General features: G+C 42.1%; 1 protein-coding gene and 1 long non-coding RNA gene across 3 annotated transcripts in view; one reads left to right on the forward strand and one right to left on the reverse strand.

The window, feature by feature from the left end:
• The window catches only part of Pde7a (phosphodiesterase 7A), an 82,155-nt gene that overhangs the window by 54,411 nt on the left and 6,996 nt on the right, over positions 1 to 20,748 (reverse strand). The gene's annotated exons all lie outside the window — the stretch shown is intronic.
• On the forward strand, positions 1,199 to 16,499 carry LOC116094980. The gene is made up of 4 exons (XR_004120380.1): positions 1,199 to 1,232; positions 4,673 to 4,730; positions 5,468 to 5,567; positions 16,436 to 16,499. It is a non-coding gene; the product is annotated as an uncharacterized LOC116094980 (long non-coding RNA).

Raw genomic sequence — 20,748 nt, forward strand, 5'->3', positions numbered from 1 at the left:
ACTTGATTCCCAGTTGATGGAACGGTTTGGGAAGGATGAGGAGATAGGGCCTTGTTGGAGGAAGTGTGTCACTGGGGGGAGGGCTTAAAGCCCATGACATTCCCGGTGTCTGCCTGTTTCTGTCTGCTTTGTGCTGGTTGATCAGATGTGAGCTTGTAGCTACTGATCCAGTGAAATGACCATGTAGCTTAAGTTCCTTGGTTACTGACATGGTGTTACATTGGTTGGTTTTTTGAATGTTGAGTAATCTTACATTCTTGGAATAAATCCTGCTTAGTCATGGGTTAAAATTCTATATTGTTAGATTCAGCTTAATCAATTAATTTCCATTTATGTGTATGGTGTTTTGCCTGCATGTATGTCTGTGTATGCCTGGTACCTGCAGAGACCGGAAGACTGTGTTAGATCCCCTGAAATTGAAGTTACAGACAATTGTTAGCCACCATGTCAGTGCTCAGAATCAAACCCAAGTTCTCTGGAAGAGCAACTGGTAGTTAATAACTGCTCAGCCATCTCTTCGGTTCCTGGATTTAGTTTGCTGGTATTTTGTTTTAGAAATTTTTTTTTTGTCAGGGTGATGATAGTCTTATAAAATTAGTGTGAATACGTGAATACTGTTGTCATCTCCAATCACCATACGCTGTCTCACCTCTGCTGCTCCCACAGCCCGGCTTAGAAAAAGCCTGTGACCTCCTGAACAGGTTTCTCTACAGAAAGCAAGATGGGTACTTTTCCCTCCCTCTAGAAGTTGTCATGTTTATGTAGTAGATTTACCAAAGCCTTCTTGCAATCATAATGCATCTGGTGTGAGGACAATATTAATACACTGAAAACAGCAAAACAGAAAGAAAAGAACACTAGTTCATGGTGCTGGACTGTTGCATTGCCTAACATGGAGTCAGTCTGTTTTGGGTTTTTTGCTTATTTTTTTTGTTTGTTTATTGATCCATCCAACCATCCATCCATCCATCCATCCATCCATCCATCCATCCATCCACCTATCCATCTATCTATCTCTCTGTCTATGGAGTTACTGAGGATAGAACTCAGATCCCCAAGTTTGGCAACTAGCACTTGTACTCACTGAGTCATCTCATTGGGCCTCTCTATATATTATTGTCTAAGGAACCCTGAGTATGTTTTCTTCTTCTGAACGTTTTCTGCTACTTGTAACTAACACCCTTCTTGTTAATACAGCATGATGTGCTAGAACTTCCTCATGCCAGCTCAAGGTAACCAGCTCTGCACCTCTCTTCCCAAATCTTGTCAGCAACATTGCAACACTACCTAAACCAAGTACAGCAAGAATATACGCCTTATAAAACCTGTCAGTACATAGCATGGTTACTTTCTTTCAGAAATACAGCTGTCAAACACCTCTAATTCAGATTTCTATTTTCTTTAAATGTACCTTTTAATTCCTAGTATGGTAATTCCAAATTAAAATTTTACCAATAAAATAGTTCATGGGTGTGGGTTACTGATGACTTACTTTAGAAAAGGTACTTAGTGTTCATTGCTCAGAGCATTTTAGAATAATGCAAAATTGCTGTTATATTACATGAAAACCTTGAGCATAAAACATGCACAATAAGAGAAGAGAGTATATGTTGGACATATTAGGATTGTTGAAATGAACACCAGTGTGTTCATAATGTTACCTCATTATCCCTGGCTATATAAGACTGCAAATAATCTGTGTGTGTGTGTGTGTATAAAAAACTTGTTCTTTTAAGTTCACAGTGACATTAATTTGGTAATAAGAAAAACACCATTTTTTACATAGTAATAAGTTTAGTATTTATTGCTCAAGCACGGTACTCTTCTCCCACTCTGTTGAGGAAGGGTTTATGCAGTCTGTTCCAGCAGGAAGGACTCTATCTCAGCAGTTCTTCATTGTTGCCTCTAGTATAAAGTTATAAACCTGTTCTTTGACAGTCTCTTGGTGGTGTAGGCAGAAACCTGAGCTATAATATATACAAGAAAAAAAAAATACTGAATTTGTTACTCTTCCATCTAAAAGCATGCACATAATCTAGCTTACTTACCTGCTGCTCCTAAAGACAGCATGCGCAAGAAAAGGAGCACTAGGCTGCAGACAAAGACTTACGTTACCAATCAAGCTAAACAGTATTTTGTCACATAATTTCTGGTAGGCAACAATCTCTTGTCCTTGATTCCACTTGCTATGGATACCAAAAATACTACGCCACTCCCTCGAGGAGAAAAAGCAGTTGATAAGAACTGAAAGGTGAGCATGGCATCATATGCCACTACTTTATTAGCGACACCTTGAACAGTTGTCCCTTGTTCCACTTTGATACAAGGCAGCTTTATAGCCAGTGAAGCAGGGTACCAGTTCCCTAATAACAAGCTAACTTGATCACTGCTTTCAAGATCTTCCTATCAAAAGTATATGTATGTATCTGTGTGTGTGAGTGTTTATGAGTGTGAAATCTCTTTACTGCTTTAAATTTAACCTAAACAACAAAAACCCAATAGAACAAAATCAAAGATGACATCAACAGTGTTACTTCCAAAACACTGGGTGGAAAGAGAAAGTAAACTTATTTACCAGTTCCAACTCCAGCAGTCCTAAATGAAGTATCAGCTTGTCACTAAAGGAATAGCAGCACCCTTACCTAAGGAGAAGAATCTTATAAATAGTGCAAGTTAGTTGCATACGAAGTAAAATGGAGGCAAGAGGATCAAAAGTTCAAAGTCATTTAGGCTACAAAGCAAATGCATGACCAGGCTGGGATACATGAGATCCTGTTTCAAGAAACAAAGCAAATGCTATAAACGCATAAAAGCAAACAAACTGTAAAGGATTACAAAGAAAAAGTTAAGAAGAATAGTTAAGTATGCACTTAGCAGCTGGGAGGTCCTGAGTCTGACCACAATAAAATAAAGAACAAAAAAATAAAAATAAAAAAAAAAAAAAAAAAAAAAAAAAAAAAAAAAAAAAAAAAAAAAAAGAAGAAGAGGAGGGAAGAAAAGTAAAGGAAATAAAACAGGAAAAGAAAAGAAAGCCAGACAGATGCAAAGCATTTAGGTTTAGGAGGTGGCGGCAGAAAGGTCAAGGCCAGCCTGAGCTACAGGGGACCTTGTCTCAAAAGAGGAAAAGACATTAAAGCAAATTTTAAAAAAGAAAAAGATGTTGGGCAGTGGTGAAGCATGCCTTTAGTCACAGCACTCAGGAGACAGAGGCAGGCATATCCCTGAGTCGGTCTACAGAGTGAGTTCCAAGACAGCCAAGGCTACACACACAGAGAAACCCTGTCTCGAAACAATCAGCAATACCAAGACGAAGGAAGGAAGGGAGGGAGGGAGGGAAGAAGGGAGAGAGGGAAGAAAGAAAGGGAGGGAGGGAAGGAAGGAAGCAAGGGAAGGAAGGAAGGAAGGGAGGAGGGAAGGGAGAAAGAAGAAAGGAAGGAGGGAAGGGAGAAAGAAGAAAGGAAGGAGGGAAGGGAGAAAGGAAGGGAGGGAGGGAGGGAAGAAGGGAGGAAGGAAGCAAGGGAGGGAGGGAGGGAGGAGGGAAGGGAGAAAGAAGAAAGGAAGGAGGGAAGGAAAAAAGGGAGGGAGGGAAGAAGGAAGGGAGAAAGGAAGGGAAGGAATGAGGGAGGGAGGAAGAAAGGAAGGGAGGGAGGGAGGAAAGAATGGAGGGAGGAAGGAAGAAGAAAGGAAGGATGGAAGAGAGAAAGGAAGGAGGGAAGGAAGAAAGGGAGGGAGGGTGGGAGGAAAGAAGGGAGGAAGAAAGAAGAAAGGAAGGAGGGAAGAAAGGGAGGAAGGAAGGAAGGAAAGAAGGAAGGAAGGAAGAAGGAAGGAAGGAAGAAGGAAAGGGGGAGGAGGGGGAGGAGGAAAAGGAAAAGAGAAGTGACTAAATTAGAATATTTAATTTTAATATTTAATGAGAAGAAGCCGAAGATGAGAACAAGTCTGTGGGTCAAACTCCTAACAGAAACCCACAGCAACAGGAGAGAACTCCACTTACTAAATCTACTTAATGAAGCATCTATGGGCCAGCAACTGTGGGAAGTGTGACTCTTGGACCTGGGAGAAGTCTGGCCTTAGGGAAGTGGATGAGAGGCTGGAAAGTAGATCCTAACTGTTCTTTTCTTCCACTGCATAATCCAACTGCTAGAAGCCAGCAACTTTAGCAGCAGGTCTTTATGGCAGAGCAAGATGGTCAGAGTAAAGAGAGAATTCCATGAAGGACAAAAGGGGCCCAGAGCATCAGCTAGATCCTGACCAAGTTGCCAGCACTCTTTTAAATTTACTTTGATTATTCTTTATAAATGCTCGCCCGGCTTCATAATGCCAATCTACCCCAGGCTACAAATAAGAACACTCCGGGTTAAAATGCAATCAGATATTTATATTTTGAGTTTTAAAAACGGGTTTTGACAAGCTTCCCAATAGTAGAATAAACATGCATAAGATCAAATAACATCAAATAGAGAGAATAGTCATCACAACTACTAAATTATTAAACCACAGTAATTAAGTCTGATTCTGGCATACAGTTTTCTTAGTGGAATAAAATACGAAGGGCAGGAATAGAGCAAAATAAACAGGAAAAAGGAGCAGTATTTAACATATGGTTTGGAAGAAAGTGGGTGGTAAAGAGGTAGACGGGAGCCCCACAGCTGTTTCATTCCTTACTCCACAGGAAGTTCCAGAGAGAGAAAAAAACCCAAACAAGCTGTGGAAGGAGTTGTAATGAACAGGTCAGTAGACTTAGATAATGTGCCTCCCTTACTGTTTGAACTCACTGTGAAAATTCAAGGAAAGATCTGAACAAAGGAATTGATATGGGCGTTCAGTGTTCTGTGGGGAGAATGTGATGCACGGAGCTCTGGATTCATGTTCTCCTTCTGGACTGTGGTACAAGCTGCTCACAGGGCTGTACAGTCACTGAGTGTTACAAAAAAAAATACTGTCAACAGTCTAAAAACCTTCATGAGTAGAGCTCTGAGTTACAGCATACTCATATAAAGTTTTCAAGATGTGAAAAGCCTTCCTTAGTGAACCTTCTCATTGGAGACTGAAATGTAATTGTAAATAATGACAAGGATTGACTTTTCAAGGTCTTTTATTTAAACTATAAATCAAGTTTAAACATTCCAAGTAATAATTTTACCTTTACACAAATTCTTGGAATAAAAACATGAATTAAGTCCTTGTGTCTGTCACAAGACAATCACAACACAAAGATGTTTGGCAGAAATACTAACGGGCTTTGTCCCTTTTGTCTCCAAGATCTTCTCTCTAACCACTTGGTGCCACAAGTCAGATTCCTTAAAGCATCCAGTGTACAATAGTCCTTGATAATTTCCCCAAGTGTCACTCCATAAACAGCTTTGAGTTCTGCAGCATTACAACCATGAACTCCTCATAAAGACAGCATACTCTGCAAGATGTGAAATTCCATCTGCGACTGACTTTACTGCTTCACTGTCTCTAGGGTGTTAACAGAGGATCAGGAGTGGCACTGCCCAGAGTCATGGCAGCAGCAGTTGCTTTCGCCACAGCCAACTTCCTAACAGACACTAAGATGTGCTTAAGTAAGTGCGTGCCCAGTACAGTGATGTTAAGATGTTCAACATTTATAGATTCGCCAGACAATGCTCCAATGATTCCCCTTGCTTAAAGTACTGTATGGTATAACATCCACATTCACATACACACCAACATTTTTTCATATGTAAACAAACTTTCAGAAAAAATGGATTGGGGGGGAGCTTTTCGAGACAGTGTTTCTCTGTGTAACCCTGGCTGTTCTGGAACTCACTCTGTAGACCAGGCTGGCCTCAAACTCAGAGATCCTCCTGCCTCTGCCTCCCGAGTGCTATGGTAAAAGGCTCACTGCCTGGCTAGAAAAAGCATTTAAGAAAGTAAAAATTGCTGAACCAGGAACCTGGTAAAAAGTCACCTTGAAAATTAGGTTTTCCTTTTTAATATGATTGTTTTTAATTTGTATATGCACTCACATTCAAGGGGAAAGAGAGAGGGGGAACAGGAGAGAGGGAGGGAAAGGACAGCAGGGGAAGGAAAGAGGAAGGTGGGGAGGGGGGAGGGGGAGGGAGATGGGGGAGGGAATGAGTAACTGGAGGTTAAAGCACAACATTCAGAACTCTAAGTCCTCCTTTCCCTGTGTGGTCTCGGGGTTGGAGCAGCAACAGTTCTTTGCTTACTCAGTGATCTTACCAGAATATCATTACATTTATTATATCAAATACACAATAATAATGGGAAAACCTTTATCTAATACCCATAACTTAAACTCAACAGGAATTACAGACAGTTGGTAGTTGCAGAGACAAGACAGATCTAAGTAGTGAGTAATTTAATTGAAAATTATACTACAGTAAGTCATTATTTTGTGTGCATGTTTGTGAGTGGCTATGCCCACATATGGATCTTAACGTAAAACATGCTAAGGTAATATTAATGTCAGGAAACTGTAGAAAGTCTCTGCTGGTTTGGTGTCTTTTCTGCAAATTGGTGATTCCAAAGTAAAACTGTTGAAAATTCAATCGGAAATCCAAGGCTGTAGCATGTGTGCCTGAAGGGAAGGTTCCCTGCAGCGACTATCCCACAAGGACCTGGGTACTCTGTACAACAGTTGCAGGCTCTGTGGTCTTATCCCAAGGGACTGCAGTGACTGGGCCTGCTGTGCAGATGAAAGGACAGGGTCACACTGAGGTAATCACCAGCCTGTAGCCCACACAGCTAGACAGCCCAGGATCCAAAACCATTCCCTGTCCTAGACGCTTCCCAGCTGTGCGCTGTGGTTTGATAGCCTAAGTCTCTTCCAGAAAGTTCTACTCTGGGATACTTTCACTGTGATACACAGGAAAAAACAAAACAAACAAACAAACAAGTAGAGAACATCTGCTCACCTCGGAAGTCTAGTCTCTGTTTTTACACAGGTCCCGCTTGAACATCCTAAGCTGCTAAAATCTCTGTAATGTCTGGAGATTCAAATTCTTTTTAGAAATTGAGAGATTTTAGAAGAGTGCTTAAAATGGGTCCTAAGTTCAATATCTCAGACCTATAGAAGTGAAGATGTCGCAATATTAGAGCCTGCTGGCAGGAAGCGCTGTGACAGCCACCAACAGGACACCTGATATTCAAGGCTTTCTTTTTTCAAGCATAAATTTCCCCTATAATTACACATTCTCAGTCAAAGAAATAAAATATCAGTTTCTTTTTATTAATTATTAAGAATACAGAGATAATATCTAGTATTCGCTGTAGCTACTATACTGAAAGGAATCATTATCAAATTCATGAAGAAGCCAAGATTACATATGGAAGACTCGAAACAGTGAAATGTTTCTTAATGATAAACCTACTCCTGTTCTCACATCACTAGAGAAAGACTTAGTAGATAATCTTGTCTATATAAGCAAAATGTCTCTTTATTAAATTATTTTAAAAGTTGAAGTTACAAACATGACAAAATGGCCCTTCTCAACATAAAAACATTAGAAGTTTGATTTAATGGCTATGCTAAAATTACAACAAATGCAGGCAAAAAACAAACAAGTAACATACATAGTAATTAATATAAAACATATATTACAAGTTTAATATCAACGAAGTCTAAGAAACAGAAACTAAAAATATTGGCAAAGCTTAAAAAAGCCTCACACACTGCTTGTGGGAACAGATGGGATGATCTGAGCAGCTTAGGAGCTAGCAGCGGTTAGAGCTGAGTGGTAGCACTGTGGGTGATGGTTCTTCTTTCTCAAATTTTTTTATAGCATTGTATTTTATAACATGCATATATTAATTCTAGTCCCACCCCCAAATCTAAGTTACTTTATAAAGTTGTATTTACACATCACCTAATTCTCCTTATAGAAGCAAAAAGCAAGAATTTGCTATTTACATCTCAGGAGGGCAGCTTCCTATCCGATCCCCAGGTTTACACCTCCTACTCACCCAGAGAAACAAAGCCCCCAGCCTCCACCCTCAAAGTCCTGGTGGCCTCTCCCCTACCGCTCCCCTCCCTCCACAGCCTCTGAAGCCCCTCCCTGCAGCCCCACGGCCCCTAACAGCACTGTGGCTCTCCACCACACTAGCTCTGCAAAGAAAGCTTAGCTGGAAAGAGCTCAGTTCAAATCCTAGAAGTTCTAGTCACAGCTGTGCCACTACTGACAACTGCCTTTCTAAATCCTACTACATTTTTTTTTCTGTTTTTACTATTTTGGTTTTGATCTAATGAATTTTAATTTTTAATTTCTTATTTTGGTACATTTGGTATTTCATCTTATGCGTGTGTATTGTCTATATATCTGTGTTAACATCTACTGCTACCCATAGAGTTCAAGAGGTGTTGAATCCCCTGGAGCTGGGGTTAGATGATGGAGGTGCAAGGCAATCCACCCAGGTACCTGAAGAGCAGTCGGTGCTCTTAAACACTGAGCCATCTCTCCAGCCCCTAGTTTCCAGTACATTCTTATGTGAGATTTACATATATTTAGAGAATAAGGGGCTGCCAATAAAACTGAAGACAAGTTAGAAACAGGACAAAGATGCAGATGGCATTACAATACGATATTATTAAGGAATCTGAGATTGATCCTAAGGGAAGCTAGTGGTGGCCTGAGTTCTGACCTAAGAATGAGATGAGAAGTTTTTCATTTTTCTCTGTCCAGAACCTTAATCTGTTGCACACTAGTGACACCAAAGTGGATGTGTTTTATGGTTGCAGAAGTGGCAGGGGAAATGGAGCCAACAGCAGATAGAGACAGACAAGTAAGGGGCGTGTGCCAAATGTCAAAGAAAACATGGATGAGACAGATGAGGGAAGTTACTTTACACATCATCTTAACGTAAGGAGGCCAGGCCAAGCTTCTGCACACTGGCTGGGACTGATGGCAAAGAGCCTGAGGATCCTGAGCTTTAATGCTGGCACATTCAGAGAGAGGAGACCACTGTGAGAGACGGGGAGGAAAGAATGGGACCTGATCATGTAGGGCCACACCAAGAAAGGGAACCTGGATTTTACATGCACAAAAACTTGCTATTGTGAGCTGGTTGACATGATTTAACCTGCATTTTAAAAACTGTTTCAACCTTAGCCAGGCATAGTGGTGCATGCCTTTAATCCCAGCACTTTGGGAGGCAAAGGCAGGTGGATCTCTGTGAGTCAGAGACCAATCTACATGGTAAGTTCCAGGATATCCAGAGCTACTAAGAGAGCCTGTCTCAAAAGAAAAAGAAAAAGCCAGGCAGTGGTGGTGCATGCCTTTAATCCCAGCACTTGGGAGGCAGAGATCTGAGTTTGAGGCCAGCCTGGTCTACAGAGTAAGTTCCAGGACAGCCAGGGCTATACAGAAAATCATGTCTCGAAAAACCAAAATAAATAAATAAATAAATAAATAAATTCAACCAGCTATGAAAACAGACTTCAAGAACAGGCAAAGGTGCCAAGGACGCCAGAGGGGTAAAAAAGGGACTTTGTAGGCTAATTCCTGTCTTTCTACGGAATCAAGCACCTGGGTCTCACTTTGTAGGAGGTTTTCTGGTTCCTAAATCCAGAGGCTACCACTTAAGTTCATAAACTAGCCAAATGAACACACACATAACGATATACTGCAATTGTGTTTATGTGAAAATCTGGTTACCTCAGTTCAAGCCAGAACTCTAAGAGAAAATACCAGAGTTGTCCTCTGGTCTCCATACACAAACAGAATAGACACACACACACACACACACACACACACACACACACACACACACAAACTTGAAACAAAGCCATTTGTATTCATTTCCTATGGCTGCTATAACACAGTATTACAAATTGGACAAATTAAAACAAGAGACATTTATTCTCCCCAGTTTGTGAGGAAGGTCAAAAATCAAAGCACTGAGAGCCGTGTGATGTGAAGCTGTGTGATGTGAAGCCGTGTGAATCCAGGAATAAGCCTTGGTTTTGCTGGTGCGTTGCTGCCTCATGCCAGCTCTCAGCAAGCAGACCCACTTAGCTTTCTTCAAGTGCCTCTTGGTCTCTACGTATCCATAAAGACACCCACTATTGAATTTAGGTCCTATCCCAATAACAAATGATCTCCTCTAATATAATTATAGATATTTACTCTAAGTCAGGTCACACTGAGAGGCTCCTGCCAGTGTTTTTGATACAGATTTCAGCCATTGTACATCAGTCAACACCACAGTGGGCTGCTTTAATTGCATTTATTCATTTATGCTAATACACAAAATCTTGGGTTGCTTCAGGTAATTTTCATTCATGAGAAGTTATACGTTGTCCTTTGTTCCGCCCAATCACTGTTTCCCACTTGGCTGTACCCCTCTACCTGGCTCTTATGCTTTCCTTTCACACAGAACGTTACTCTATTTCCTACCTCATGTCCTGTGACCCTCCTCCACATATAAGCATACACATTGCAGGGCAGTGCTCTGTTCAGGCAACCTAAGCCCAGTTGAGTAATAGGTCTGAACCCCGATGACCCAGTTGGCAATATCTCTGTCTGTCAGAGACAGAAGGAGTTCAACCATTACTCCTGGGTCCTTAGCTCCTGTTTCAGTCACAATCTCTCACAGCTGCCCCCACAGGAGATGTGTGCTCTGTCAGGTAGACAATGCCCCAAGCTCCCAGCATTCTAGCTGGACCCTACCCACAGTCATCTGACCACAGCCAGGCACTCCACGGACAGATAGCCACGCCTCATACAATCTAAGGGGTGGTTTGCCCCCTCCCTCTCCTGCCTTCTTCCTCTCTCTTGCTTTGTTCTCTCTCCTGCCTTCTTCCCCTCTCTCTTGCTTTGTTCTCTCCTGCCTTCTTCCTCTCTCTTGCTTTGTTCTCTCCTGCCTTCTTCCTCTCTCTCTTGCCCTTTGTTCTCTCTTGCCTTCTTCCTCTCTCTCTTGCTCTTTGTTCTCTCTTGCTTTCTTCCTCTTTTCTCTCTCTCTTCCCTTCTCTTCTCCCTCCTTTCTTTCTCTTTATATGGCCAGCCTATTTTCTCTTTCCTATAATAAAATGCCTCGCAATCATGCATTGCCTCCTTTTAACTAACTAAAGTGCCATGCAGCTTCAGGTATCAGCAGCAGAGAGCCGTAACCCCAGGACTCAGCAGAGACACAGGCCCATAACACTTGTTAACACGTACGCATGCAAGCATTCGCTAACTCTTGCTCTCTCTCATTTTCTCTCTCTCTTAAACCCGGGTTCCACATGAGAGGAAGCATGCACTACTTATCTGACCTTGCATATTTTGCTTCCCATAATGATTTCTAGTTGTATCCATTTCCCACTCAGTTTCACTGTCTTTAAAGTGGTCACCCTGTCTTAAAAATGGTGAAGACTCAACAATCAAACCAGGTCTGCTCCACAGGAAAGATTCCTGCACTATCTTCATGTGCCCTTCAGTTCTGCAGTTCAGATATTGGTGGACTGAGCTCTGTGATCTACTTTTTGTATTTTGTTTCCACATACCTTACTGAAAAACTTCAGTAAGTTAAATTTCCAGTGCACGCTCTGAGGTAGGCAATGAAGCTTCTCTTGTGTGTGTGAGCTAGCCCCTTCATACCTCTTCTTTGTATTCCATGAAGACTGCAGTATTCTCTTGCATACTATACTTTAAACACTATGCTTGGTGGTGTCAGTTTTCTTTATAGCTGAATTTTCATGTAATTGAAACTACACATTATAATACTGAGTAAAGTAATATAGACCTTTTATTTGTGGAAGGTAACTCAGACTCTTTAGACACCAATACATAACCATGGAGTAACTATAGATATCAAGAACCTTAAAAAGGCCCATGAAGAACACTTGAGGGGGTAACAGGATGCAGTTGCTAGGAAAGAAGGACATGGGAAAAGCGGACCAGAGGAGACTTACCTGTGGAGGGAGGAGAAATAGCAAGACTTTGAGAGAGGGAAGGAGAAAAGATAAGCAACACAAGATGACTGAAAAGGCCACAGGGAATTATTTTATGCTTGCTTAAAACTGCCCACCCACACCCTCGCACAAACACACACACACACACACACACACACACACACACACACACACACTCCTATGCATTTTGTTATTTAATTGAAGATACTCCAATTAAGGTTGACAATGCTCCCCCAAACACCATAAACTACCAGATACTCCAGTCAGATACCCCAGTGCCAGGCACGGGAAACCTTTTGAGTTGTTGCTCAAGGGAGTCCAAGAAACCTCAAAACAATGTAGATATACCTGCTGCCCTGGATACTGTCCAGAAAATGTCCTTTTGCTGAAGAAGACACTATACACTTTGGACACCGGCTCTGGAGGAATCCATCTGGATCACACTGAAGACTAGCTCACACAGTACTGAATGAAAGAGTCACACAATCTTCCAACGGAGAAAAGCAACCAATGGCACTATCCTGCCGTATTAGCAAACTATGACGTCCAATGTGGAAGACACTCATATCCTGGGGGTAACCAGAATCTATCTGGACTGAAGGCCTGCTCCACAGGAGGAAATTCATGCCTAGCATGTACATTCAGCTACCAGTGGTTGGTTAGGTCATGAAACACAGGAGAAACTGTTACCGTGAGTCCCTAGAACAGTTAACTGTATTCTAGGGACTTTCCTTTATACCCACAGGTATGTACAGCTCTCACTCCTCACCAAGGAATTTCTTCTGGGAGAAGACAGAGGTCATTACAGAAAGCCACAGCTAGTCACAATGCAGAGAACTACTGACTGTGCCCAACCCAATTACTACATTCATAACGCACCTCCTACACTTAAGGCTTAGGGAACAAATCGGGGAAGAAAGATTTTATATGCCAGAGGATGAAGAAATTGGCTACCAGGTAGTCTTCTTTTCAAACAAACAAACAAACAAACAAACAACCCAAACCCACAAAGAACACGGCAGGGGTGAAGGTGAATATGTATGATTACCTGAAAGGGAGGCAAGCAGGCAACGTTTACCCTTTTCAGCTGATTTACCCCTCACTCAAATGGCTGCATAATTTTCCCATGATAAATCTGCCTAGATGGCATCATTTTATTGAATATTGTTTTCTGTTAAATTAAACGTCATCAATTGATTTGGGATGTAGCTAGCTGCAGGGCTGACCAATGGTTTGGCAGGTAAAGGTGCTTGCCACTAAGCCTGATGACTTGGGTACATTTCCCAGGACCCACATAACAAGTGGAAAGAACTGACTCCCACAGGTCATCCTCTTGACTCGCACACATACTAATGGGTATACAGGAGCAGGCAAATGCAGATGTACACACGTCCAAAAAAATCATGGACATAAATCAGAACCTATATTAAAAAATGCTCCATTGACAAATTTTAGGATTCAAAGGTTATTATATTCACATTAAAAGTTTTTATTTGCTAGGCTGAAGAGGTAAATGGCTCAGCAATTACGAGCAATGACTGCCCTTCCAGAGGAACCAGGTTTGATTCCTAGCAACCAAGCGATGGCCCAAAGCCATCTCTAAACTACAGCTCCATTCCTATTCCCCTGCCCCTCTACACACACACACACACACACACACACACACACACACACACACACACGCAATTTACAAAGAATAATATTATCACAACCTTACCAATATAAGAGTACTCTCCTGCACTCCCTCAACAATCACTTGTTTTATTTCCTTTGCTATCAGAAGTTGTGCACATATTTTTATGTGCTCCTTAGAAACGCTCAAATCTTCTGACAATTATTAACAAGTATTCTTGTTTTTTACGAATCGGATGGTACTGCTCTTGTTAAAATTGACCTTTTCACCTTTTTATTTTCCTTAAATTGAGTATTTATAACGAACTGACAAAAAAGAGAGAGAGAGATTGGCGACTATTTAGACACAGTAAATGCTGACTGAACTAAGTTGATTCTCTCAACTTCTCTGCTTTCCAGCTGTGTAACGGACACACTCTGTATACCTTTAAAATGTTGGCAGTGGAACTATTTAAACTGTCCCTTTCAAACGTTCCCACAGTCATGAAGACAGTTGAGACTAAGAATAATCAGAAGCATGGGACGGGTCAGGCGTGGTGGCACACAACTGGAACCCTAGCACGTGGAAGATGGGGGAAGGAAGAGTCCAAAGTCACAGCCCAGGCTGTGCAATGACGCCTCATAAACCTCAGAGAAGGGGGAAAGCATGATCAATGCAAGACACGTACCTGTGCGGCTACAGAGAATGAAACAACAGCAAGAAGATGAGACAGATCAACCCCGGAAGCACAGCTCTTGCTATGTCAGGCACATTCCCAAGTCTTCGGGAGACTAATCAGGACCTCAACTTCCATCTTCAAATTTCTCTTTCTTTTTTTGAACATTTACATTTATTTCATGTGTGCTTGTGAGTATGTATACTTGCACGTGTGGAGGTAAAAGGACAACTTGCAGGAATTTGCTCTCTTTCCGTCACGTGTATTCTGGGATCACTCCAGGCTGTCAGGCTTGGGAGCGAGTGCTGTCGCCCTCCAGAGCGCCTTGCCTGTGAGACCTACAGGATTGTCTAGAACCGTTTTGCTGACACCGCACATTGCTTCGCCTTTGCTTGCACTTCCAGTCCCCTTTCACTGCTTCCTCTTTTTAAGGCTCTTCATGCAGATGTTTTAAAGGTCGTTTGTGTGTGGTGTGTGTATGGGTGTGCATGTGTCTGTGTGTGCACGTGTGCAGGTACCCACAGGTCAGAAGAGCTGTGGTCACATGGAGCTGTAGTTAAAAGGTGTTCTGACTTTTGAATGCTGGGATCTAGTCTCTAGGCCTCGTACATGACCATGTACAGCAAGTGCTCCTAACTACTGAGCCCCTTAAAAGAGAAAAAAACCTTAACACTGATGGCTTTTGAAACTCACCATAGAGTAAGCACTGTCTTGGGGTTTGTCTAACAACATCTGGGAAACCAGAAGAATATTTCAAATATTTCAAAATATGCGTAGCAGAAAAAAACACAACAGAACTAAACACAAGGCATCAAATCTTTTTTCTCAGTCACTAATTCCATGAAAATCTAGTTGTAAGCGCACAAAGAATCAAAACTTGGATAAGGGACACTGTTACACATAACCCAGAACAATGTAAGTAGTATTACTAAAATACAGCATTTTTATGATCTACCAATTAAAAAAATTGTTGTCTTAGTTGGGGTTTTATTGCTGTGAAGAGACGCCATGATCAAGGCAACTCTTATAAAGGAAACATTTAGTGGGGGCTGGCTTACTGTTTAGTCTCTTATCATTATGGTGGGAAGCACGGCAGCATGCAGGCATAAGTGCTGGAAGAGCGGAGAGTTCTACATCTTGATCTGCAGGCAACAGAAGGGGCCTGTGTGCCACAATGGGCATAGCTTAAGTATATGTAACTTCAAAGCACACCCCCACAGTGACAAGCTTGCTCTGACAAGGCCACACCTATTAACACTGCCATTCCTCATGGGCCAAGCATTCAAACACATGAGTCTATGAGGGCCATATCTATTCAAACCACCACAGATGTATTTACTTTTATTTTATACGCATGAGTATTTTGACACAAGTGCATGCATGCATACGCACACCCTTATATGAGCATTGTGCATGGCTGGTGTCCAAGGAGGCCAGAGAGGACATCAGATCCCCCGAAACTGTAGTTAGGACAGTTGAGGGCTGCCAAATGGGTGCTGGGAACTGAAACTGGGGCACTTCTAAGATCAGCAAGTGCTCTTAACCACTGAGCCATCTCTCTAGCCCCAAACTACTAAATTTAAAAAATAGGTTTCTGAGCTAATAGGTTTCTGGGTGCGGTGGCACATGCCTTTAACCCCAGCATTTAGAAGGTGGAGGGAAAAGGGGGGAGGGGAGGGGACAGGGAAGGGAAGGGGACGGGGAAGGCAGAGGTACATGGATCTCTTAGTTTGAGTTCCAGGATAGCCAGGACTACACAGAAACATTGTCTCTAAATAAGCATATAAGTAAATATTCTGCTACCACTGGATCTGATGTGTCTTCCAAGTTCTACTTAATAAGGGGTTGATTCCCAGAATGGCACTGCCCAGCATGGCACCGTTAGCAGACAACAGAATCTTTGAGAGGTTGGACTTCATGGGAGGTGTTCCGGTCAGCAGCAGTGTGCCCTTTAAGGGGAAAACAGTGGGACCCAAGCATCTTCCCCTACTAACTTCCTTGCCAAGAGCAGAGGTTTACTGTAATACATGCCCTCAGCATGATGTGCTGCCTCACCACAGGCTCAAAGGCGACAGAGACAACTGATCGTGAATCAAATGTATAAAATGTGAGCCAAAGTAAGTCTTTTCTCTTTGTAAGCTGCTTGTCTCTGGTATTTTGTTATAGTAATGAAAGCTAATAAACTTTCAATATTATAGTAAAAAAGTATCGAATCAATGCAACGCCATATTTTCTTTCTTTCTTTTTATTACTTTTAATTTTTTTACAGGCCAGTCCTTGTCCCCCTCCAGGTCTACCCTCCCACAGTTCCTCATCCCATTCCTCCTCCTCCCTCCCCACCCCCGTCTCCAAGAGGATGTCCCACCACCCATACCCCTGCCAGGACTCCCCACTCCCTGGGGCCTCAAGACGCCATATTTTCTAGAGCTGAATACAATGATGGAGCGATGAAAGAACCAAATGAAGTCACCCATCTATACCACTGAAAATCCATCTCCGGTAAATTTGTACTTTAATATTGATTAAAAATTTTGTGATTTGTGTTTTTTAAATTTTTCACTATGATTCACTTTCTACTACTAGCCACGAGTGCAGCAATAGCTGAGACCAGCATAAATCTGAAGTTGACACAGCCCTGGACTCGGAGTTTAGGCTGTATTTACATGTTTTTTGACTTCAAGACGGAGTCTTGATCCAGGCTAGCCTCAGACTCATCATGCAGCTGACCGACCATACACCCCTGATCCTCCTGCCTCTACCTCAGCTGACCGACCATACACCCCTGATCCTCCTGCCTCTACCTCAGCTGACCGACCATAAACCCCCGATCCTCCTGCCTCTACCTCAGCTGACCGACCATACACCCCTGATCCTCCTGCCTCTACCTCAGTTGACCGACCATACACCCCTGATCCTCCTGCCTCTACCTCAGTTGACCGACCATACACCCCCGATCCTCCTGCCTCTACCTCAGAGTGCAGGGACTATAGTTGTGTATCATCATATTTTTAAGTTATAGTTGTGTCCTAGAATTCAGAACTCAGTGACTGGAGAAACTCAAGCATTTCTTATTACCATTTATTCAGTTCATAATGAATTTTCAACTTTAAAGCTCACTTTATTTGTGGAAAAAAATATAGTAGATTAATAAAAATGTTTTCAAGTCTAAAAGTCCATTGGGCTAATAACATGTAAAGAAAGTATGAGTTCCAAAGGGAAAAAGCCCAGAAGGCTGATACAGCCATGTATCGCTGGTCATGTGTTTCTAGTGGTGGAGCATTTTCACAAGACCCTTCTTAAGTTGTGAAGTAAGTGACAAGCAAACACTTTATAATTACAAATGCTGAGGCCCGGATGCCACTCCTTTGAGCGTAAGGTTCTCAGTCTACCATGAGGCCTGACCTGCCTCCTCACTGCTCTATGCTGGACTGATTCCAAAGGTCAGAGCATAGTAGAGCAGAGGGTCTGGGAATGCAGCTCAGTGGCGGGGCTCTTGTCTGCTCTGTGGGAGGCCCTGGCTTCAAGCCCCAGAACCGCCAAGTGAGTAGGCAGGAAGACAGGGAAGGGAAACCTACTTCTTCCCACCAGGATCTTCCTTTCTTGCTTTACGATCTACAAGCTCTCCCAAATTTAAAAAGTAGGACTGTTGGGCTCCTCCAAGGTCGAGTTACCCCAGAGGATTATTAAACGGTGACTCCCCGGAGGAAGCAGAGGGGTCAGTTCCTCTACAACAGTGATGCGCCAGCGTCTTTCAGGCCACCGTCTCCATAGCAAAGAATTTATAATCTCATAAGGCGGCTGACAGTCTGCTAGCAATCTCATCCGAATGCAGCTGGCTTCACTTTTTCATTCCTAAATACTGATCTGAAAAGAAGAATTGACAAACTGATAACATAAACCGAGTATGGAAACTTCTAAATAAAAAACAGAAATTACTTAAATTTCATCATCCTGAGACAGTGTTAACATCTGGAGCAATACCTAGCCTTTTCTTTTTGCAAGTATGTGTGTTTGTGTGGGTGACAGCTTTATACATTAAGAGGTAGTTTTTGTTTTTTTTTTTTTAATTTTTAGGTTAATTGGGAAATTCTAGGATACCTTAAATTTTCTACACTTAGTTATATTTTAAGAATATACCCACACAATTAAATGTTCTTTAATGCATTTAGCAGCTACAACATTAGAGAATTAGGAAAAAATACTAAATGTATTTTGCTGTATGTGATCCAAGCTATTACGCCTTCAGTTCTTCAAAGTGTTTAAATAGCTGTATAAAACAGAAATGATTTAATTATGATATTCTGTAACAAGAAAACTGAACTTAGCCAGTGAGGAATTATTTGTTATTCCTAATTTTTCATAATGACAAATAATGAGATACCTATGCTTAACAATTCATCTTTATCAATATTTCTAATTCTAATAACTCAGGATAAAGTCCTGAAAGTAAATTTGAAAGTAAAGGCATTAACTTGATAAGCATTTATTTAATTAAATGTCATCCTGAAGAGGCATACAATAGATTATAACTCAGGTACTATTCCATAAATGTAACCTTCTACTTATAAAAAGAAAATTGTAAATCTGAAAGTTAAAACCAGCCATATTAAGAGTAACAGTGTCACCTTAGACCAGCCTGTCAAAGGGTGTGATCCCAGTAGACACTACAGAGATTTAAGCACTATAGTGATGTGGGCTATCCTGAACAAACCTTTATACTGAACACAGGCACTGCATGGGCATGTCAGCACTTGCGTTCTGTAGTGTGCAAGCCAGGCTGGAGGCTAGCTGGTCAGGACAGCAACGGTCAGTGAGAGCAGCTGTTGGACGGTGGGTTTTATATGCTAGAGTTCCACAATGGAACATGTGGCGGTCAGCATTGGAAGCCTAGACCGTGCTGTGGTCAGCATCGGGAGCCTAGAACGTGGGGCGGTGAGCATCGGGAGCCTAGAACGTGGGGCAGTCAGCATCGGGGGCCTAGAACTTGCGGCGGCCAGCATCGGGAGCCTAGAACGTGCGGAGGCCAGCATCGGGAGCCTAGAACGTGCAGAGGTGAGCATCGGGAGCCTAGAACGTGCGGCGGTGAGCATCGGGAGCTTAGAACGTGTGGGCGGTGAGCATCGGGAGCCTAGAACGTGTGGGCGGTGAGCATCGGGAGCCTAGAACGTGCGGCGGTCAGCATCGGGAACCTAGAACGTGCTGCGGTGAGCATTGGGAGTCTGAAAGTTGCCGTGCTTGGGGATCTTAGTGGTCTCTGGTCCCTGTCAGAGGTAGTGTTGGAGCCCTGGAGCGAGTGAGGAAGCTGAGACTTGGGGTGCACGGAAAGCCCCGCAGCTTCTCCCATCCTGCGTCTCCCCATCCGCAGGGGCAAGTCACTCTGGGTGCCGTGCTCAGTTCTCATGTTTGTGTCTTTAGAAAAAAACTGCTAATAGACAGTGGACGTTTTACAATAAAGTCATTTAATGATCTTTCCCTAAAGTCTCAAAATAAATAAATAAAATAACCACAGCCTCAAGAATGACATATTTCCCATGTGCTCTGAAAAGCCCAGAGTGATCCAATGTGTTACATTCATTTTCTTTATTCATTCTCATAGGCCATCAAAATTCATACATAATCCATGAACCGGAACTTTCAAACTATAGTCCTTATCTTCATAGGTGAGACAGGTCAAATTAGAAAAAGGCATTTGGGATGAAGATGCCCCATCAAAGTACTTAACAGCCCAGAGTTCTATTTACTACTGGGCACAAATAGGAGTAAAACCACTTATTTTACAGAGAATATTTATAAAGATTAAAAGCATCAGGTAAAAAAAAAAAAAATCAAACATGTAGGTGTTACTCTAGAATGGACAGTAATTATTATTTTTATTACTGGAGCAAGGGCAATGTTTCTTTATTAAGCACCATTTGTCAAATACCTTTAATGGTCCAAAGTTGTATTTCAGTCTATTCAAAACTTTGAGTAATGTAGGCTTTGCTGAAACTCAAGTTACCAACTTAGCCATTATCTTCTGAAAAACTAAGATCCATCTCTACCAGTAGGTGGAGCCATGGAGCAGCAATCAAAACATTTTGCTCGGCTTTGTAAGCTGAAGGAACCCTTTTGTCAACTACAAAAGCGGCAGCAAAGGTCCCTCACAAGCTGAGTGCCTACTATGCCCATCGGCATTCATGGGCAGCTTTGTGAAGAGTGAATGTTAACAAAAATTTTGCATAATGCACACTTACATAGTGATATGGGATTAGGAGTAGTTAAAAAGGATTGCAAGATATGCAAATGAAATTTCACTATAAATGCAAATAGTTCAAACAACACTTGAGAAAGCACTCGCTCTTGCTTACTGTAATCAACAAACCCAGGTGCAGCCCATCTACTACAGGAACAAATATTTACAAGGTCTGGTGACACATGAATGGAGATTAAAGGACTATGACTATTTGTCTTGGTACTGTGACAGGACAGAAACTGGACCGAAAGCCAAAACAATGTTCTTCCCGTTTGACACGAGCTAGTGATGGATTCCACAGACTCTATCTAGTGATGGATTCCACAGACTCTATCTAGTGATGGATTCCA

Source organism: Mastomys coucha, unplaced genomic scaffold (genome assembly GCF_008632895.1).
Source record: "Mastomys coucha isolate ucsf_1 unplaced genomic scaffold, UCSF_Mcou_1 pScaffold17, whole genome shotgun sequence".
Classification (NCBI taxonomy): Eukaryota; Metazoa; Chordata; class Mammalia; order Rodentia; family Muridae; genus Mastomys; species Mastomys coucha.